Below are 23,633 nucleotides of genomic sequence, written 5' to 3'. Positions count from 1 at the left end.
GTGTTCGACTCTGTAGCACAAATCACAGCCGATGAAGCTGAAATCAAGGAACAAACAAAACCAAACTTGACAATCTCATTGAAATCAGCAACTGAAGAGGATCAACAAACTCCAGTGAATGATGCAGATGTTAAAGAAACCTGAGCCTGAACAGGAACAACGTCCACAACGTAATCGACATACACCTCGTTATCTAGATGACTACGTTTGCAGTTGCAGCTATGCATTGCATGCTGAACATGTGCCAAATTCTTATACCTAAGCAATCAACTCGGAAGATGCGCAGTTATGGAAGGACACAATGGCTGATGAAATGTAGTCACATACTGAAAACGGAACATGGGAGCTATGTGAATTGCCGAAAGGAAAATATGCTTTAACTAATCGTTGGGTACGTCTTCCGAACGAAGATGAAAGCAGACGGTACTATAGATAGAGCGAAAGCACGCCTAGTTGCAGAGGCTGTTCGCAGAAGTCGGGTGTGAATTATGATCAGCTATTTTTACCAGGTTTGTAAGCTCATAAGATTCTTATATGGGCTAAAACAGGTACCTTGGTGCTGGAACGACTGTTTTATTGATTTTCTCCGCAGTCAAGGCTTTTATGTAAGCAATGCTGATCCATGCTTGTTTATTCGTGTTTGCAACAACAAATACTTGTTTTTGACAATCTACGTGGATGATGGGTTGGTCGCTGGTTCGGACGACGACGAAATTGATGAGTTCATCGAAGCATGCAAATCAGGTTTAAAATAACAACTGGCTCTCCTGATCTGTTCTTCGGAATGCAGATTAAACAAGTCAACGATGGAATCTTCATTAGTCAACCCCTATATATATACAGAAAAGATACTTGAACAATTTGGCATGGCAAAGGCTAACTCACTAAGTATGCCAATGGAAATAGTCGACAAGAATGAAGAGAACTCCGACTTTGAAGACAAGACGCTATATCGTGAAGCTGTTGGATGCTTGCAGTACCTAGCAACAGCAACATGACTGGATATAGCATATTCGGTCGGTGTAGTCGCACGCGCGGTTTCAAAACCTACCGTGGTTGATTGGCATCGAGTTCAACACATTTACCGTTATCTACAGGGCACTGCTGATTTTGGTTTGTACTACCGGTCTGATTGTCAAGGACCATTTGAAACATACAGCGATGCTAATTTTGCCGTTGATTAGAAGACGGGTCGATCTACGACAGGCCTGATCAGTATGTACGCTGGTGGAACAATCACCTGGACCAGCAAACTTCAGAACAACGTCACCTTATCAACAACCGAAACTGAGTACGTCGCAGATAGTGAAAAAACGAAGGATGTCAAGTGGCTGAGGTTGCTGTTCGGAGAGGTCATTGGTTTCAAGGAGCGACCGTATCTAAACTGTGATAAACTGATAACCAGAGTGCAATTGCTTTAACTGAAAATCATATGTTTCATCGACGTACAAAGGATATTAACGTTCGTTATCATTCTATTCGTGAAGCACACGAGTCTGGTGAACTTTGTATACGTTATGTAGATACTAATCATCAATTAGCCGATTTACTGACAAAGTGTTTTAAGTCAAGTGTGAAATTTACTACGCTCCGTAATCAAGTCGGTTTGATGTCAATCCTTAGTGTTGCCAAAGAACATAAGCTTGAATAATTAGACATCCTTTGTAATATTCATATCAACATTTGTTTGAAGAGGCGTATTGAGGCTAGCAACCAAATGTTAATAGTTTACTATCTATATGCGTTTATGTATTCTCAGGTTGTAAGGTTCATTTTCTTTTGGTTAGTTAGTTACTTATTTAGATTCTATGTAAGTGCTCTCTCGCGCCCTCACTACTTTTACTCTCTCTTGCAGATTTTTCTAGTTTATGGAGTTACTCTTCTTCTCTTGCGCTTTTTGTTACAGTCGTTATCGAACTCTCCGTTATACCTCTGTACACCGCATATATAAATTCTGTGTGTATTATACTTTGCTGAATTATAATAAACTGTATTTTGTATTGTTTGCAACCACCTACAATAACAATTTGCGCGAACGATTGGAGACTCTCACGCTGCCTCAATTACAAGAAGAGCTACGCCGTCAAGGGGTTTAAAGTATGCCCGACGAACACGATCGGTGCATGGATCAGCTCATAAATACGGCGGAAAGAAGAGCTCGTACAGAGGCATCAGCCACCTATCAAATAGAAGAAGCCTTCGGATTCTCAATACCGGCTAGACCAACGATGTCGCCGTCTTCGAGCGGGCGGATATATCAAATCCATCGATAGCACCTCAACAAGGTTCCAGTTCTAGAGATCCAGTTGTTGCGCAGTTATGCGCAGTTATGAACTCATAGCAAGACATGCTGGAACGAGTGTTAAATAATGCCAGCAACAACGCTGCAAGCGGAGGACAAAGACCGTCTGAATCCCCGGGTATCTTCAACAGTTCTCAGATGTCGGAATTTTCGTTAATGTCGACGAAACGCTTCTAAATTCTTGGCCTCGCAAATCCCGCCGTTCAGCGGATATAAGCAGGAAAATGTAGAACTAAAGTAAAAGTCTCCATTATGGAACACCTGGGTAATCGTGTCCCTTACATGGAACAGTATTAAATAAATCAAAATAAAAAATAATTATGATGAGCTTTGATAAATATAAAAATTTTATCAATATTTACAAGTATTATTGCTTAAAAAAAAGTGCAACAATATTGTTTTGTAATAATTAGTATTAACAAAAAATACTTGATTGTGTCTGTCTCGAAAACTGTGCGAATTGGTGATCATTCCAATCGTAGGAGCTGATTTGTAAGTACTCATTAAGTTTCAACTATTTTTATACATTTAAATGGTTTTGAATATCCGGAAATAGCTTAACTTGTAGCTCTTGGTTCATAGAATCGAATTATTTAATGTGTTTTTTTACATGAAACTGTTTTTTACAAAATAAACTACTGTTTCATACAGGGTACATAAAATTGGTTGTAGTCCGTATTTATGGAACGATCCGGAGAGGTGTTCCAAGTCCACGTACCTAGCCTCTAAGGCATGTACCGTTTTATGAAACGCATGTTGCAAGTCGTATTACAATGTGTTTTAAAGAAGTTTTTGTTAGTTTAATTGTTATATAAAGGCTTTCAAGAAGATAATTAAGTGGCATTTTCATCACAAACACAAGTAAGTATGCATACGTATATATAGATCCTTACTTTGGAGTCAAAATGCAAAACTAACCTACAAATTTTAGTACCCGCGAAAAACGATCTAATATGAATCTAACTAAAATCATATTAAATCATATTTAATTTGGGTAAAATTCAAATTAAATCCAGATTTTATATTAAAATTATATTTGTTTAAATACAGTTTTAATTTGCACTTATTAAAATCAGTTATGTAGATTAAATATGATCCACAAAAAAATAAGGCTTTAATTAAAATTTAATTAAAACACTTATGTGGATCATATAACACTTCGAATCAAATATGGTTTTAATTTGTATTTAATAAGATAACTTATGTGGATTATATATGATCCAGAACCATACATGATGCAAAATATTTATATATAAGACTTTAATAAAAAGTTAATGTGTTCTGTATGCGACTTTTACTCGATTCAATTGCGGCTTTAACCCAAAGAGCCTAGCGGAGTAAGCATGTGAAATCGGCCCTTGATCATACAGAGCTGACATTAATGTCACAAGTTAGTACTAATATGATAAAACTTTCCACCAAATATTATTTAAAAAAATTCATTTTTTTAGAAATTATGCAGGGAGAAAGTAAAATAAAGAAATATATTTTTCTCGAAAACCACTTGACCGATCTTGATGAAAAAAATATACATATGTTATGTAGACTAATAAAACTAATTAACAAAAAATGTCTAAAATGTTTGCCAAAAAAAAGACCAAAAAAAATATTTGAATTTTTAAATATTTTTTTTTAGGGTGATATTTTTGAGGTACCCCTTTGAAATTTTTACGAAAATTTCTCTTAAAGTGTCCACTATAACATATATTTTTTCAATTTTTTTTAAATAGTGGAACATAGTTAAAAATACGAAAATCGTAAGCGTCGCGTCACTCCGGCGCACAGTGCAGTGCCATTCCGCGTTGCGGGTGTTCGATGTAACTTTACTAGCACATATGTAACGTCTGCCTATAATATGTATACTTTTTAATTTTTATAGTTTCCAGAGTTTACCACGTGGAGGTTGCAGTACGGTTTTAAACTCCTTATTGGGGTGCTTTTTTAACGTGAGTCCCCTCGCCTTTCACTACGTTTCCGTAAAATCAGGGTGCTTTTTTAACGTGAGTCCCTTCGCCTCTCACTACGTTTCCGTAAAATCGGGGTGCTTTTTTAACGTGAGTTCCCTCGCCTTTCACTACGTTTCCGTAAAATTAGGGTGCTTTTTAACGTGAGTCCCTTTGCCTCTCACTACGTTTCCGTAAAATCGGGTGCTTTTTGAATGTAAGACCCCTCGTCTCTCATTACACCCTACACCTATGATTTATTTAATCTTCTTCACTATCACTGTCTATTACTGGAATGTTATTTGTTTTCTTAAACAGATCGCTAATGGGCTACGAACAATTGGATGCTGCTGTCATATTGCTGCAATTATATATTATCTATCTCATGCAAGATATTTAGCGAAAATTTTGAAACCAGCAGAAATACTGAGCGATCTGTTTAAGAAAACAAATAACATTTCAGTAATAGACAGTGATAATGAAGAAGATTAAATAAATCGTAGGTGTAGGGTGTAATGAGAAGCGAGGGGTCTTACATTCAAAAAGCACCCTGATTTTACGGAAACGTAGTGAGAGGCAAAGGGACTCACGTTAAAAAAGCACCCTGATTTTACGGAAACGTAGTGAAAGGCGAGGGGACTCACGTTAAAAAAGCACCCCGATTTTACGGAAACGTAGTGAGAGGCGAAGGGACTCACGTTAAAAAAGCACCCTGATTTTACGGAAACGTAGTGAAAGGCGAGGGGACTCACGTTAAAAAAGCACCCCGATTTTACGGAAATATAGTAAGAGGCGAGGGGACTCACGTTAAAAAGCACCCCAATAAGGAGTTTAAAACCGTACTGCAACCTCCACGTGGTAAACTCTGAAAACTATAAAAATTAAAAAGTATACATATTATAGGCTAATTGCAGACGTACATATGTGCTAGTAAAGTTACATCGAACACCCGCAACGCGGAATGGCACTGCACTGTGCGCCGGAGTGACGCGACGCTTACGATTTTCGTATTTTTAATGTTTATGTTCCACCATTTAAAAAAATTGAAAAAAAATATGTTATAGTGGACACTTTAAGAGAAATTTTCGTAAAAATTTCAAAGGGGTACCTCGAAAATATCACTCTAAAAAAAATATTAAAAAATTCAAATATTTTTTTTGGTCTTTTTTTTGGCAAACATTTTGGACATTTTTTTTGTTAATTAGTTTTATTAGTCTACATAACATATATTTTTTCATCAAGATCGGTCAAGTGGTTTTCGAGAAAAATACATTTCTTTATTTTACTTTCTCCCTGCATAACTTCTAAAAAAGTGGATTTTTTAAAATAATATTTGGTGGAAAGTTTTATCATATTGGTACTAACTTGTGACATTAATGTCAGCTCTGTATGATCAAGGGCCGATTTCACATGCTTACTCCGCTAGGCCCTTTGGTTTTAATTTGATTCTTATTAAAACGTATTTTTGTTTAAATAATGTTTAAATAATATTTTCGGTAAAATTTGTTTCTTTATTTGTCGAACTTAACATATAAATATTTGATTCAAATTAAAAAAAATAATATAGTCATATAAGATTATATATGATCAGATCAGAATATTGCATCTCAAAGTATCCGATAGATGGCATTCGATGTGATCTGTTTCTCGTAATTAAAATTGACAAAGAGTGTTATAAGATAACGGTATCAAGAAGACACGACACTGTCTCGGAACGACACAATTTTTGTATCAGTTATATCGTGAAGTCCACTCTTATAATAAAGTAGCACGCTTAAAAAATAAAATTGTATATAATTTTGTTTAAATTTAAATTGGTATAAATTTAAATTTAAAACAAAATTATATAAAATTCTAATAAGATCAAATAACATTTATATATGACAAATTTGACTTATATGATTATATTTGACTTATATGATTATATTTGACTTATATGATTATATTTGACTTATATGATTATATTTGACTTATTTGATTTATATTTAACAAATTAATTTTGAATTTATTACCATATTTAATCCACATTTGGCAAATTAAAACCATATTAACTCTGCATTTCCTTAGGTCTGTGCGGCTGATTTTGCATATTTTAACAAAGCAAGGTCCAGTTTAATCCATATATAGATTAAATAAGATGGGGTACTTTAATTTGATTTAAATATGACATATTTAAATTATAATTGATTTGCATATTCGATTCTAATAAGATTCTTAATAAATTCATATAAGTTTTTAATACGGTTTTAATACAATCGTTTTTCGCGGGTAATCATAGGCAAGATCACTTTAATAAAAATATTTTCTTAATTTTATGTTACAGAGAATTACTTAAGTAAAGTTTCAGAATGCCAGCCAAAGCTAAGAAGAAAGAGGATGCTACAAAAAATAAGAAGAAAAAAGGATGGAAGAAGAAGGAAAAAAGAAAACAGTACTTTCATGAATCACTAGAGAAGGCTCTGCAAGCAGTTAACAAGAGCATGTCATACAGGAATGTTGTGCCGGTACCGGGAGTTCTCTCAGGGTCGGCACAGGATTCGGGAATCTCGGGTCGGAGAAGAAACACTCGTCACGATGTATAACGTTAACAGCCAAATATATTTCTCATTTACTCTTTGATACAGTTCCGTTTATTTTAGTTACGACACTCGCGTTTCAGTAAGTGATTTATGAGTAGTTAATTGGATGCACGTGTCCGCTAAGATGGTAACTAGCGACTGCCCGCCGCTCGTCGGAAAGGCGGGCGCTTTATTCGCTCGGTATTGCTGACTTAGTTGTCAGCGTTTTTTATATCGCGATCAAAGGTCTAACGGGCAGGTTATGTCCGGGATGACCATATTTGGTCATTCCCGAAACTTGTGCAGGTCTTCGCGTCAGCGGTATTCGTCGCTAGGGTTATATTTCCGATAGGAGGCAACTCGGAGTTGCCAAGTGCAATACTTAATCTCTAGTTCGTTGTGCGCTCACAACATTCCTTCCCCCGCGGAAAAAGAAAAACTGAGGTATTCGAAGTTTTTCGTTATTTATTTATCTGTGTTTTTCTTTTCCTTCAGGGGTTACAGTCTAATTTTCTTAGTTCTAATATGTATGCTGTGGTTTCCCCCTTTAAATTTTTAATGATTCCCCTTTTTTTTATTACATAAATGATTACAAGTATAATGCTTACTACGGCTATAATTATGGTCGCGGAACCTACAAGATAAACAATATTCTTATTTGCAAAAACGCTTGGTTGGTTATTTTCCACTTCTTTTTTAATTTCATCTAGACTTAAACTTAACTTTATCAATTCCGACGGATCTTTGATTACTGGTTCTAACTTTATTTCCTTTTCGGAATCTAATTCGTTGTCTAATATGTTATACTTTTTTCTAGGGTATTAGTTACATTGAATTCTGGTAAATACATTTCTACATATTTAGTATAGATTCGGTTTCTAGTTTCTAAAATTATATCTGGTGTAGTTATTTTACAATTATTGCGTAATGTTATTTTTCCGGTTTTTTCAATTTTAATTTTATATATTCATTACATTGTATTATAATTTTCGATATTTTTGGAGTGGAATATAATTATGATTCTCTCGGTTTATTCCTAATAGTGTGTGTGAAAGTTCTAGTAGGGTAAACACATTATGGTCGTTGTGTATTGGTACAGGTGTAATTTTTATTAGTTCGTATACCGGATATGCTATTATAGGGAACGCGAGGATAGTGTATACGTTCGAATTGTCGTAATACGCGCTTACGCTTACGTATCTTTGGATCGTATTCCAGTTTTCGGTCTGGATTTTAAATGGAAAGTTTAATTCTCTGGTTAAGTGTGAGGTTGCCTTCTTTAATTCTACGATTATATTCTCTAATGGAAGTACGCGTGTAAGTAGAATGTCATTTTGTGCATATGTTAAATAGTCTGTAATATCGCTTATGTCTGTCGTGAGGTCAGCTAGGATAGCGGTTATCAGTATTATTTGTTCTTCTATTTCCTCTCGGTGTATGAATTGATCGTGTAGTTTCCTGGTGACGTTTGCCAGTAAATTTTCGTTGTGGGATAGCGTCTGTTCTAATTTTTTCATGTGTCCTAATGTGGAGTTGATGATCTTCAGCTGGTTCTTCGCTGCGTGCTGTAGCGTCTCTTGCTGATTATTAAGTATTTGTAATTGCTCGTTAATTGTTTTTGCGTCTTCTGCATCCATGGTACCAAATAGAGTTTTACTTATCTCTCCAATGGCATTGATTAACCCTCGCTTAATTACGGGTGACTTGTAAATTGTTTGTAAGTGTTCTAAGGCGCGTGTCGTTTTATCATTTTCTCTCTTATTGGTCCGGCGAGCAATCTGGCATTATTTATTCTTGACGTCTCCAGTGGCATAACTGCAAAGTTCCTCGGTATTCTCTAGGTATCTTTGGAGCTGTTGGTGTCTGATTTTTAATGCGGTTACGTCTATGCGTATCGCTAATGTTGAGGATGTTCGCGCACTTTTCTATTACCAACTCTATCGCGTATTGGTTGGCCAATCATGGCATAGCAGGTGGCAGCCGGAGCGCCGGCTACTCGCGGATACCGCCTTTAGCTTTCGATATATTAACGCGCGCATGCGGCAGTGCCGCCTCTTGTTCTGTCTGTACGCTGCTAGAGAAGGTCCGGTAAATCTGTACTGTAATACTTCTAATAAACTCTAATAAGTATTGTTCATTATAAAAGCAGTTTCTCTCATTATCCGTTACAATATCCAGAGCCTCCTCAACAGCTAATTTCCACATTGCTTTCGTTTGCTGCAGGTGTCCGATTCTCTCGAAATAGATACCTGGCTCGTTGATAAATTGCGTCACTTCGTACGGTGGTACGGATGACGCCGACCACAGTGGATCGACGCGTAAGAAATAGCGGACATAGACAAAAAAAATAATTTGTCGAAATTACCACTCTGATTGTAAATTTTAATAGTAAATTAGTTGTAGATTATTGTAATAACTTTAATCATTTAAAATTTCCATAATTTCCATACAAATTTACTGCAATAAAGATCAACCTGATACATATAATTTTTTTATATTTTTGCGTCTAGTTTTTAGATCGCCCTATTTCCATACAGTTTTCACGATCCAATAAAGATTTTTCTTATAATATAGTACATATTTAAATATACAAAAATAATCGTAAAAACAATTTTATAGCTTTTCTTGAATATTTTCCAGAATGATTCTGATTAATGGTAAAAAGTACACGTTATTTAATTTGTCATTGAGTTTTCAAAAAATGTTTAAGATTGATAGCATTTTTAATGGTTGAACTACATACAGTAAACATTGTACCACAAGCTCAAAGAAGAACGAACTGCTGCTAGATGCAGCTTTGCAAAATATATGTAAAATTTTCTAAGCAAAGCACGTATTTTAATTAAGTTATTGTATAGGAAATTTCAACACAATTATTGTGAGGTTTTATCGCTGGCATTTGCTAGGTACTTTGTACCTACCCAAGATGCACCACGTGGAGGTTGCACAGTCGGATTTGCATCTAGTGTGTGTGTGTGTGTGTGTGTGTGTGTGTGTGTGTGTGTGTGTGTGTGTGTGTGTGTTCGCGCGCGCAGTCATACGTGCGTGGATGTAAAATAAAAGGATTACTTTAAAAGTTGTAGCGTTTCTGCAAATAGTTCTTGTTCTTTCTTTTTGTTAGATTGGGTCGTAGGCTTGAAATAACAGGATCAGAAGTAACTAGGAGGTGATGTAAAACATCTTCGTTTGTGGCTATTCTATTAATTTTTCGTGAATGCATTTCTCTGTACTTTCTAAACTCTTTATTGCGAGCTTCACTTGCCTCTTCGGATAGTTGACCTACAGGAATTGTAAAATTTCCTATGATTTTTTCTCCGTGTATGAGGAGTTTATGTATAGATGAAGGCATGTAATACCAATTGTAATTATCAACAAACAGTCTTGCTGTTTCTAACGCATACTTGCCAAATTTCTTAGCATCTACTGCTTCTCCACATGAAATAGCTTGCAGAATGACTGCAAATTTTTTGATTAATTCCTTATTTAATCCAGTAATATTCGCTGTTATGTCCATTTTGGAAAAGAATCGTCTGGCCGTGTTTCCATCATTGGATAATCCTGAGCCATGTTTTACGATATCAATTAATAATCCTAATTCTCGTTTGAAGTCGTCTTGGATTTTTTTTTCGTGACCCCGTTGTTTCTTGAAAACAGGATCGCGTACTGACCATTTCTTGAAGGGCATGTTATACGAAACATGAAATAAAAATTCCATGCAACGAATTTTGGCATGTAGACTTGATATACCAAAATTATTTATAAATTCATCTACGTCTTTGTTTATTATTTCGTTTATTGCGTTCATTTGGCTGGGTTTCGCACCGCATAATGGGCAGGTTGCACAAGAAGTTTCATTCGAAAGAGCTGTGCATAATTTACCGTCGATCATGGTAAATAACATTTCATAATTAACTATTACATTTTTGTATTGCAAACAATTCCAATTTTTTATCTTCTCTTCCATTATACGATACTCATGTCTGGAAATCTCCGCGGTTTCATGAATAAATTGGAATTTTATTGGACGACAATATTGTGTTGAAGATGGTGCTTCGTTATTCCACAAAATTCCAGATTCACTTGCTAATTGTATAGGAACGAAACTAGTCATAAAAATACAGCTGTCACATTGTGAGTTGTCTTCAAATTTTTGCTTGTATGTACTCTGATTGGAAGCTCCATCAAATCCCCACTTACAGGTCAATTTTAGATTTGTATATGAACTTAGCTTGTCTTCATAACGTGAAAGAATTCTGGTGGCAGTTATATCTAAAATTGCCTGCAGTTCAATTGAAGCCAAGGTGTCCGTTATTGTTATTTTGTCTTTCGGTGGATAACACTCTGATTTTGCTTTTTGGATCTGATAGTACGATTGCCACTGGTTTGTTCCATTTTCAATACAGTTTTCTCTTAGTTCTCTTAAATGGATATATTGAGATTTTGACAGATTTAAGGTGAGAAACATAGCCAAACATTTTTCTTTAGAAAATAGAGGTGTCTGGATTTTCTTCTCGCAAAAGTCTCTAATACGTCTGGCCTCGCTCGGATTTGTAATCAAATAATTGATTATCACCGCTAAATCTGTTGATCTTTCGCATTGAAGTTTTTGCTTTGCTGCGAAAAGCAAAACGTCTCAATCGTATTGCTCACGTAAATTTTCCGTAAGTCTACGCTTATGTCTATCAGATATATCATCGAAATTTTTTCGTTTCCATAGAGCAGTAACAGAAGACTTGTTGCCACTAGTCGATGGGTCTGCTCTAGATAAAATTTTCGGAAAACTTCCTTCAGGGATTTTAAATTCTTCCTGCAGCCATACATCAAGAGACACGGTAGTGTCTCGCGCCAAGTACGCGCGAAGCGAGACGCACCGTGACTCTTTTACGCGAACGCATGAGTTGCGAGTATCCGAGATTTTGAGATCTCAATAACGAGTGAACGGATCAATTTCTAAGTAGGTTCGATCGATAGCTTGGGGTTTGATTTATAAATAAGAGTATTTTTTTTCCGTTACGTGCCCTACGAGCGAAGATATTGCGATGCAAAGTCCAAATGTGGAAAATTTTTTTTTAAGAAACGTCCACGTCGGACAAAAATGGCGGCTGGTGTGTCACTTTCCCATTTTTGACACGAGAGTGCATTCGTGCACTGTCGCAGTGCGTGACAGTGACAGTTTTTTACAACCTAGAAAAGGATAAGTGTAAGTGTGTGATAGTCGTGACCGTTGCCGCGTCGTGACAGATAGTGAAATATATATAACCGTAGAGAGCTGATGCCGATAGATCTTTAAGAAAGAAGGTGTATCTACAAAATCGTACAAACACGTACGTATATGCTGTCTTGTAAAAGTTGTCAAACTGTATGTTTACGCGAGCGTTACTTCTGTAGTAACTTACGATAATTCACTCGTTTACGCGGAGTAAATTATCGTAAGTTACTACAAAATCCCGTTTACGCGAAGGAAAATTCTGTTTACGCGAAGGAATTATCGTAAGTTTACTACAGAAGTAACGCTCGCGTGTAAACGTAGTAAGTGAAATATATAAAGTATTAACCACAGAGAGATGTCGAGGAGATCTTTAAAAGAAGGAAGGTATATTCAAAATGGCACACGTACGTATATGCTGTCTTGTAAAGTTGTCGAACTATATGTTTACGCGAGTGAGTACATCTATAGTAACTTACAGTAATTCATATTAAGATACGTCGTCGTCTCTCAATCAGAGAAACGTAACCTTCACTACTTTCAACGGTGGCTCTTGATTTCCGATCATAATAGTTACTATAAAATCTCCCGTTTACACGGAGGAATTATCGTATCGTAAGTTACTACAGAAGTAACGTTTGCGTAAATAGGTTATAAAAATAACACGATGTTATATACGTGGTTTGCCGTGAATATATATATATATATATATATATGTATGTTGTGTGTGTGTGTGTGTGTGTGTGTGTGTGTGTGTGTGTGTGTGTGTGTGTGTGTGTGATTTCTGCCTAGTGCTCTGAATGTCATCTAGTCATACATATCAAGAACTTTCCGATGGGCTTCTTCAGAAGATAGGATATGAAGAAAATCCTAATGCATGATGACGATACCACAAAGATGCTAAGGCTAGATGCCACGAAATGTGCATGTATCGTCGATCACGCGGAATGCAAGAGAAAATCCGCCGTTAAATTGAGCGAACATTCACGAATCCTGATACTCACAAGTAATTTCTTACAATCTTTTTATGATCCTGATTATCTCATAATTTGTATTTTTGTACGTGTATTTTTATGCTTTGATAGAAGGAACGTGAAAAAAAGCAAAAAAAGGAAAGAGCACTAGCGGCGAAGCAGACAGAAAAGAACAAACAGAAGAGACAGATTCAAGCTTTGTCTTTTAATCTGGACGAAGACGAAGATGAAGCTGAGATGTCTTCTGACGAAGACAATGCCGAAAAATCCCCGCAGTCAGAAAATGTGCAATCTGATGGCCCTGCGATTAAGAAGATTTAGAAAAATCCAGATGTAGATACATGTTTTTTGCCAGTAGGGAAAGGGACGAGGAGGAAAATAAACTTAGGGAAGAATTGAGACAAGAATGGGCTAGAAAGCAGAACGCGTTGAAGGAAGAAGAAATTGAGATCACATTCAGTTATTGGGATGGATCTGACCATCGTCGGAGTGTTATAATGAAGAAAGGTGAATGTCTCAGTGGTTTAGAGAACGTTTAAGTTATTAAAATACTCCAGTGTCACTTTTGGAGTAACATTGGCATGATATATAATGTTCTGCTGCATAAATTAAATTTTCACATACAGGTAATTCTATCTATTAGGTTCTTCAGAGATGTTTAGAAGTTCTGAGGCCCGAATTCAGCGAGCTTAAAACAGTAATGGCAGATCAGTTAATGTATGTCAAGGAGAATCTTATATTACCGCACCATTATACGTTTTACTGCAACTGTAACTGATTTTATTGTAACTAAGGTAAATATACCAAATGATAAAACTTATGAAGCAATATCACAATGTTGGCATGTTATTTTAATGTATGTAATATTGCGATTAGGCACGAGGAAAGAGCGGGCCTCTGTTCACATTTGACGTTCACGATGATATTCGTATTATGCACGATGCTTCTGTCAAAACCGAGGAATCACATGTCGGAAAAGTTTTACTTAGGTATTTATTATTAAAAGAATATTTTGCATAATTCTTTTTTATGTTATTTTTTTATTTTTCTCATTAGATCATGGTACGAGAGGAACAAACACATTTTTCCAGCGAGTAGATGGGAACCTTTTGATCCAACGAAAAGTTACAAGTATACAGTGTCGAATAAAAATAGGAAGAAAGCTAAAATCTGATCTTAGATTCAACGAATTGTCCAATTTTGTTTAAAGAATTCAGATTCAAGGACTGTAAATATTATAACCAGATAAATAACTTTGTTTCATCGTACAATTGATTCATTATAAAACAGCTGATTATATATATATATATATCTATACTAGTCTATACTATTATATAAAATTCTTACGGGTAGTGTATGTTTGAACGTTAATAACTTGAAAACTATTGGACTGAATTTTTACCACAAGTACATGAAATAGGGCTAGAATTTTCCGGGGAGTGATATAGAGTGTGTAGTTTTTCGTTACCGATTTTCTGGAAACCGTTTTTTTAAATTTTTCTAATTCTTACGGGTAAAAAAATTTAAAAAATCAGTTTTCAGAAAATAGATAACAAAAAACTATACACTCTATAGCACTCCCCGGAAAATTCTACCCCTATTTTATATGGTTTTAATACAAATTCGGTCCAATAGTTTTTAAGTTAAAAACGTTCAAACATACACCACCCGTAAAAATTAGAAAAATAAAAAAAAAACGTTATTAACTTAAAAACTATTGGACCGAATTTATATTCGAACCATATGAAATAGGGGTAGAATTTTCCGGCGAGTGCTATAGAGTGTATAGTTTTTCGTTATCTATTTTCTGGAAACCAATTTTTTTAATTTTTTTAATTCTTATATGTGGTGTATGTTTGAACGTTTTTAACTTAAAAACTATTGGACCGAATTTGTATTAGAACCATATAAAATAGGGGTAGAATTTTTCGGGGAGTGCTATAGAATGTATAGTTTTTCGTTACCGATCTTCTGGAAACCGGTTTTTCTAATTTTTTTAATTCTTACGCGAAATAATTGACCGAATCTCGGAGAGGGAGAGGGAGAGGGAGAGGGAGAGGGAAAGGAAGAGGGAGAGAGAGAGAGAAAGAGAGAGAGAGAGAGAGAGAGAGAGAGAGAGAGAGAGAGAGAGAGAGAGAGAGAGAGAGAGAGAGAGAGAGAGAGAGAGAGAGAGAGAGAGAGAGAGAGAGAGAGAGAGAGAGAGAGAGAGAGAGAGAGAGAGAGAGAGAAAGAGAGACTATTGAGTGAGATTATTTGCGTGTATTATTACACATGTCCTCCGGGGCGAAGCCCGGGTAACCAGCTAGTATATATATATATATATATATATATTATAATCTATTTTACAATGAATATATATATATATATATATATATACCTATATATATTGTAGCTACATTGTATTTTTAAGGACTGTGATTTTAATTCATTCAGTTATGTGATAATATTTAATTCATTTACTCGATTATATAGCTCTACTAAATAGTTAAGTTTTCGCAAACATTTGGAGGGAAAATAAAAATACATGAATAGTTTAATGACTTGAATATAATAATTACAATATAAAAATACAAAACCATACTTTAATTCATTCCGATACAGAAACAGTATTAAAATATTAATCCATGATCAGATCCTCTAACAGAAATCTATTTACAAATATTAGATGTATCATCTCTTGTCATTTCTTGAAGATAACTGTACAAAAATAAATATATACAATTATATCGATTATAATCACGTATTATTCATAGATTTAATACAAGTTGGATCCATGTATGTAATATTTTTGGGAAAATGGTCCATTATAATAAACTTTTTCTCAGTCGATCTGTTCAAGCAGTCAAGGAATCCGAACCAATAAATAACTAGTCCAGACCCGAATCTATTCCAGTAGTTTCCAGTTTCGCATCGTTTTATATTCTTATATTCGTGTTTTTAATACATGAATTATTACTTATTTGAAAATTAATAATTAGTGGATAAGGAATAATCACATTGTCAGGTAAATTTTTTATTTTAAAAATAATTGATTTAATATAAATAATTTAATTATTGCAGATAAACATGATTTAAAAAACAGGTTAATATTATATATATGTATATATACGATACATATGTGTATTTATATCTACCTAACATAGAGAATTTACAAGAATAACATTAAATATAATAAATAGGTATTTAATCAATAAATACATATTTAATAAATTTCAAAAATAGGAGACAATAGTTCTATATTATAACTATTATTACATTTAATGTTATAGCGATTCTCTATATAATACAAATATAAATACACATATATGTATATTTGTAAAAAGTAAAAAGTTTTATATATATATATATATATTTATATGTATACATATACATATACATATAATGTAGCACATATAATTGCGATAGGAATAAATGTTGCTTAGTGCCTGGCATTGTAAAAGGGTCTTTAGATTTACGTCTGCTTACGCTAACGACTACGACAGACGTAAATACGTTCGTCTCGTTCTCTGCCATTAGTCAAAGTGAGACGGAATATCAATATCATGATTGGTTACCTACCTACTTCACGCATGCGCAGTTGGTTTTTATCCACGATGACATCAAAAGTGCCGACACAGAGTTGCGCTACTGTATATACTGTGGTAGCGATGTGTGATGCGGGAGCATCCCAGATGCGTACAGTGTAACTCATAGTAGGTAGTATGTATTGGTATATACCAATACATACTGCCTACTATGAGTGAGAGTTCTGATTGGCTTCTGCTTTTCTGCTTTCTGCTAAGGTGTGAAGCCGGCTTTAGGCTGAATTTCCACCGAGGGCATCACGCGTCGCGTCATAACGCGAGTCACGAGTTTTAAGGTACATACCATTTCATGTGAGTGAGTGATCTCAGATGCGCACAGTGTTGATCGGACACCACCAATCAAATTATATAAATTCATACTAACCCTACCCAACTAAGGAATCTGATTGGTGGTGTCCGATTTATGCTAAGACTCCATAGACGCGGAAACGCCGTGCGGTAGAGTGCATTGACCAATCAGAAGGCTGCCGCAAGTCGCCTGCGGCAAAATCTGCTATTCCTCTATAATATGGCTCCTGCACACAGGACGCGGCAGCGCGGCATTGCGGCAACGCGGCACCGCGGTAACCAATCACCATCTGCCTTTCCGTACTACTTTCAAAAGTAGAACGGAAAGGCAAGACGGTAATTGGTTACCGCGGTGCCGCGTTGCCGGAATGCCGCGCTGCCGCGTTCTGTGTGCAGGAGCCATTATAAGGCTGCTATTCCATGGAGCATATTTCGCGGAAATGGAATCAGCGGATCGCCAATCACAGCATCGTTTCCACAAGATCTTTACAAGGATTCGAGCAGAACAATCTCCTGATTGGCGATCCGCTGATTCCGCTTCCGCGAAATACGCTCCATGGGACCGCACCCTTAGGGTGCATCCCGATGGCAGTCAGAAATTCGGAAAACGGAATCTCGCAAAAGTAAGGAAAAGGGGGTCATCTTGGTCGGTCCGATTTTTCAAGGGCTGGGTTCCTCATGGAACAACTTTTACGGAAAACGGAATGGCATTCTAACCTTAAATTATTTTTAAATTAAAGAAATTTCTATATAATTTTAAAAGTATAATAAAAAATACGTCGAAGCTTCATTTTTTAATAGCTTGTACTACTACGGAAAGTATATTTTTTCTTCTAAAATAATAAAATAAATTTTTTTCATTTTTCCGTATTCCGAAAATATCAGTTCATGAGGAACTCAGTCACAAAAATTTCGGACTAACGGAAATCCACAATTATTGCATCTCTGACAGTATGTATGTACATTAACTATTTATGTGTTAAAATTGTGTATTTATATATTATTTTGTAGAGATAGAGATCATGCGATATGTTTTAATTCATGAAATAAACTATTAAAAATAAATTAGCACGAAAACAGTGTATACTTCTTCTCATTAAACATATAAACCAGAAAGATCACCTAACCTTGTAACACGTACGTAAACAAAATGATGATTCTGATCGGTTGACCCCCTCTCTGTTACTTTTCCGAGATTCCGTTTTCCGAATTTCTAACTTCCATCGCACTTTAGAAATTATTCGCAGCGAAAAATTCGCTGCATGAAAAGGCACCTTTAGGCCGGTATTCATAGTCGGTTCTTATATTTAAGACCATCTTAAGTACAATCTTAAGATGTCATTAACCAATCACAGAGCCGTATTAGCATCTTAAGATATTACTTAAGACGGTCTTGAAATAAGATCTGATTATGAATACCGGCCTTACTTGCGATTAATGCAGAACGAGCTTTAAGCCCTTTGCACAATGCAGGCAAACGGGCAATAGGAAACAGGGCATAGAAAATTAGAAATCATGTATAAATGCAGAATAATAAACAGTGACACAGGCAATAGACACAGAGTTTCCGTCACGTTGGAAATTTTGTGCCTATTGCCTGTTGCCAACCAATCATAGCATTTAAACTTTTTAGGTTGTAATTAACGAATTTTTGGTTATTTCCTGTTCCTATTGCCTGTTGTCTGGCATTGTGCAAGGGGCTTTACGGATGTTCTTGTGCGCCAACATGGTCAATGGTAGTCGATCTGTGCGGGATATATTTTATAGCGTTTTTTTTGGCAGAACTGGTGCGCACTCAGTGCACATTAAAGCCGTTGTATGTACACAAATCAACGTAATGTGTATGTTTAATATAAACGGGTTAAATCATGAAATCCTCAATATTCTTTATTGCACTATTTGGTAAAATATGTACTGGGTATTTTATCAGTCGAAATATTTGCATTTTACTTTAAATATTAGAGATTAATAATTCGGTATAGTTAAACGGCCTGACTGGCAAGTTTTATTAAGTATATCACAACGACGTTTCGACCACTAATTGGGTCCTTTTCAAGTTATTTTAACAATGATGGATCATTGTGCGTCAATTATATAAAATTCGTGGCGGGTCGGAAAAATACGACGGTCTCATGTGAAGGCCGAAAAACTAATCCTAGTTTTTCGGCCTTCACATGAGACCGTCGTATTTTTCCGACCCGCCACGAATTTTATATAATTGACGCACAATGATCCATCATTGTTAAAATAACTTGAAAAGGACCCAAATTAGTGGTCGAAACGTCGTTGTGGTGATGTACTTAATAAAACTTGCCAGTCAGGCCGTTTAACTATACCGAATTATTATTTCATCACTGGCGAATAATTCTTATTGAATATTAGAGATTAAATCAGTGTACAACGGCCTTATGTGCACTGAGTGCGCACCAGTTCTGCCAATGAAAACGCTATTAATTTGTCTTGCGTAAAAATTATTTTTGTAAGGTTTGCCGTGGCTACAAAAATCGCTTTCGTGCTCACTTCGGCTTTTCTCCCTCCGTTTGTTTCCACCGTTTGGTTGCTTAACGGGTATTCGCGCGGACCACGTTTTTTGCTATCCTACCTAGACGTTTTGCTTTTCATTTACTCGTTTTTTGTGGATTTCTGCTCTGAAAGGGGTATGATATTATATTGGCCGTATTGTGTTTTGTTAAAGACTAAAGGTCATTAAATTTCAAGAAGAAGAAGCCAAGCGTTGATCGTTAATTTAAGGTTATGTACATGCAGAGCTAAGTTTATGGTCAGTATTTAATTAATACATTATGCGTTATCTACAGTGGCATTAACAGTAGGGATTTAAGTTGTAAAACATTGGAGTAAATGGCGTTTTTTCGGTTAATAGGACGTAAAATAAATTGTAAGTGAAATGGCCCGGTTCAATCTTATTCCTATGGTCTAGTAAACCATTTCGCTTCCTGGCTGTATTACACACCCCTAGTTGCGTGCTGATATTCACTTACAATATTGAAAATCTATATGTTTACGTCACGAACACTAGATTTTCAGTATTGGCAGTGAATATCGAAATGTAGCCCGTATTAACTGAAAATGCTAACTCCGATGTCTCACAGTTTTATATCGTGGACTTTTCCCAACTTTTAGAATGATAGATTGATGTAGAATTTACATTTGCCCTAAATTATCTTTGTCACACCAAAAACATCCTGTTACATGATGGCTGGAACATCTACATGTATTTTAATTCGTTTATCAAATTATATATCTCTGCACAAGATTATTTATAATACGTTATGTTACCTTAAAAATAAACTTATGTCAACAACTAATAAATTCGTAAAGGAAACTTTTTAAAAGAAAGGTTACTTTGTGCATTGATATAAATTTTATTTTATATTAACATATTACGGACATTCTGGTGTAGAGACCTATAATCTACTTAATGCCATTGTGAAAGACGCATTATAAAAAACGTGTATACAGTGATCTAATGTAGAATCGGCTATGTATTTGGCATTGCGACACTGCATCGCTTGATTCCTTATCTCTTGATTATTATATTTCAGTACAACATGGAAACAATTGGCGGGGGGGGGTAAACAAAAGGGAACTTTTTATTTATATACAGGGATGAATAACATATAATATGGATAAGCGAATAAAATAAAGAATACATATAGATGTTCGAGCCGTCGTGTAACAGGATGTTCTGGTGTGGCAAAGATAATCGATGGACAAGTACATGTGCGAACTCTACATAAACATCCACCAGATATTAAAAAGTTGGAAAAATCTAAATTGCAGAACGAAATGTTAGCGTTTATCACGAGAATCGCTTCTGCCACTGAAGGCGATTTTTGATAAACGTTTCTCGAACGTACGTTGTTTATATTATAAATATAATAAAGGATATATTCTAATTCATAATTTTTTGCGCATAAAAACTATATCATTCAACAAAAGTAATAATATACTATGTAGAAATATATATATTATTTCTCAATATACATATTTTTAAAATATAATTATATTTCTGATATTAAAAAATGAGAAATTTGAAATTAATTTATTTAGTTTTTATTACATATTAGGCATGTTGATACTGTATAAATGTGAAATAACATATTATTTTATTTTCACGTAAATGTTGCACTTGAACAGAAAAATGCGTTAATGCATTGAATATGTATGAATCGGAAAACATCCACAGTTATTTTAATATTTTTAATTTATTTTATTTAATAATATTAATTGTTTCAGAAATCCAGAAGTAGCTGCACATATATCATATAGTTCTATGAAAAGTATGATGGCTCGAGAACGAATTAAACAAAGACCTCCTATTCCACATACCTTTCAAGCCTTATGTACTGATTTAATTAAATACGAATGGATTAAAGAATTTATAAAGGAAATGTAGTTGCACAAGATGGTAGCAGAGCTGTTATATTTTCAAGTGATAAACTTCTTGAAATAATTCAGCAAGCTCAAGAAATTTTGTCGATGGAACTTTTTCGGTAAGTTATTTTAATTAATATAATTTTATAAATAAATCAAAAGGCTCAAAAAATTAATATCCCTCTATGTTCATTATTAAATTTCAATTTGAAAAAATATATTGATACGGACACCTTGTTATGGCTCGGAGCCCCTTTATTTTTTATAATTTTTTCAAACATTTATTATTTCAAATATTTGTAATTTATTGGTAGGTTGTTCCTCGTTATCCACATATAGATCAACTGTATACTATTCACATTCGTTATACAAATAAAGTAAGTTTTTGCAAATAAAAGTATTTAAACATTAATATATCATATTAAAAGCCATTATTCTTAGGCAGTTGGAACTGTGTTCTGTTTATGTGAAGCACGTATCAGTGCACTATATGAAGCAATATGGTTGAAGATATTACAGCTAGCTCCAGGATTAAAAACTAGTGTCAAATTTATTATGAGCGATTATGAAGCAGCAGCTATGAAAGTTTTGGAAAAACTTTTTCCAAATGCAAATATTCATGGCTGTTGGTTCCATTATAATCAAGTAGGTTCTACTTCTTATTCTTAATTTATAATAATTTTTTGTCTTAATTTATTTATGAAATATGAAAATATAAATTATATTTTATAATTTAGGCTGTATTACGTAAGTGGAATCGCTTAGGTTTAACAAATATTTCAAGTACGCTGTTGTCTATGACAATGACGCTTCCATTATTGCCACAAGAATTCGTGCAGGCATTAAGAATATTGCATAATTATTGTGATGCTACACATTCCAAATATGAGGAATTATTGCACTTTGTAACATATATTGAAAAAACCTGGTTACCTAAAGCCTCAAAAGTTAGTGTATATAACTGTCCCGTAAGAACAAACAATTTAGTAGAAAATTTTCATAGTACGATGAGACGAAAACTGGGTCCTCATCAAAATTTATGGATATTTTTGGTACAATATTTTAATTCAGAAAATCTTGTACTTTATAATGATATTATACTTTTTCTTATGAGTGTAACAATCAATGAGTAACAATTAAAATTTTTTATGATTTTCATGTCAGTATACTGTATTGTTTAATCATGTTCAAATTGCTTAATCTAATTCAGCGAATGCTAATCTTGATCAATAAAGATCAAGGATAGCATTCGCCGGATTTTAAAAGTGTACTAAAATATTATAATACGTTATTTTATCCAAATTTATATTTATTTGCAAATGGCATTGACGCAAAATCAGCGTGTCATTCTCGCCACTGACGTCATAATTCAATATGGCTGCAGTAAGGGGCCAGAAGTCTTAAATCTTTTTTTCATTTCTTTTTCCTTTTATCCCTTTTATTTAACACCAGAAAATTGTTTTTCTTTTACCATTATCCTTTTCAACTGTTTGTCGAAATATTAATGTAAATGAGTAGTATTTGAAAAGTGAAAAAATGGTATACCAAAAATAATTCTACATACATCAACAATTTCCAATTTTTCGATTTTGAGGCCTGACAAAACTCTTTTAACAGCACTTGCGATTCATCAGCAGTACCAAATAAACATTTTATTTTTCCTTATAGCCTTCACATGTAAAATTCTGTAAGGACGTAAAACGTAACAGTAAGGGAATCGACTAATCCCAATTCAGTTTAGGCTTTCTGTAACCTCTCTATTGCCAAATATTGGATTGGGATTAATCAATTTCTTTATTGTTACGTTTTACGTCCTTACGGAATTTTGTGTGTAATGGCCTTCAATGCTTTCTTCAAATTTTGTGAGTCAGGTGGTTGAGAAATGGCAACTTTTCAAAAATACTCATAGTTGACTTGTTACACTCTGTACAACATCTAATTTATTTATTTTATTTTTAAATTAATTTTAATTGAAATTGAAACTGAAATTTTGCTTATATATCATTTATTTTTAACATTAATTTCAGATAAACTGACAAAGTTACTCGTAGATCAAGAAATTAATTTTGAACGTTTACAAAATAATAAAAGTTTAACAATTGCACAACCACGCAAAAATAAAGAGCGTGACTTAAAGATTTTTCAAGCACAAACAGATTTAATTACAGGAAGGTAATGTAAAAAATCATTAATCAAATAATAAGATAGTAATATAATATAATTGTAGTAATATAATTAATAATGTTATATCAAACATTTATAGGTTGCCTCTTGAACAGTTCTTGCTAATATTTACTGGAATACACAACAATTTTTACCTTCAACAGGATATAAACATGCAAGGTTAGTATTAACAATATCTCATGTAACTATCTTTTATTCT

At 34.4% G+C, this 23,633-nt stretch overlaps 1 protein-coding gene, 1 long non-coding RNA gene and 2 pseudogenes across 4 annotated transcripts in view; all 4 read left to right on the top strand.

The window, feature by feature from the left end:
• Zw10 (Zeste-white 10) overlaps positions 1-23,633 on the top strand; it is a 73,080-nt gene that overhangs the window by 45,415 nt on the left and 4,032 nt on the right. The gene's annotated exons all lie outside the window — the stretch shown is intronic.
• LOC139820536 (uncharacterized) lies at positions 1,918-12,841 on the top strand. 2 transcript variants are annotated; one of them, XR_011733997.1, is made up of 5 exons: positions 1,918-3,163; positions 6,569-11,757; positions 11,878-12,127; positions 12,364-12,416; positions 12,802-12,841. It is a non-coding gene; the product is annotated as an uncharacterized lncRNA (long non-coding RNA). The 2 variants fall into 2 exon arrangements; XR_011733998.1 differs by lacking the exon at positions 12,802-12,841 and adding an exon at positions 12,491-12,795.
• Positions 12,868-15,203, top strand: LOC139820258 (protein FAM50 homolog; annotated as a pseudogene).
• Positions 20,946-23,616, top strand: LOC139820257 (uncharacterized; annotated as a pseudogene).

Source organism: Temnothorax longispinosus, chromosome 10 (genome assembly GCF_030848805.1).
Source record: "Temnothorax longispinosus isolate EJ_2023e chromosome 10, Tlon_JGU_v1, whole genome shotgun sequence".
Classification (NCBI taxonomy): domain Eukaryota; kingdom Metazoa; phylum Arthropoda; class Insecta; order Hymenoptera; family Formicidae; genus Temnothorax; species Temnothorax longispinosus.
Note: the sequence above shows the minus strand (reverse complement) of the source record. Positions and strands in the feature narration are given on the sequence as shown.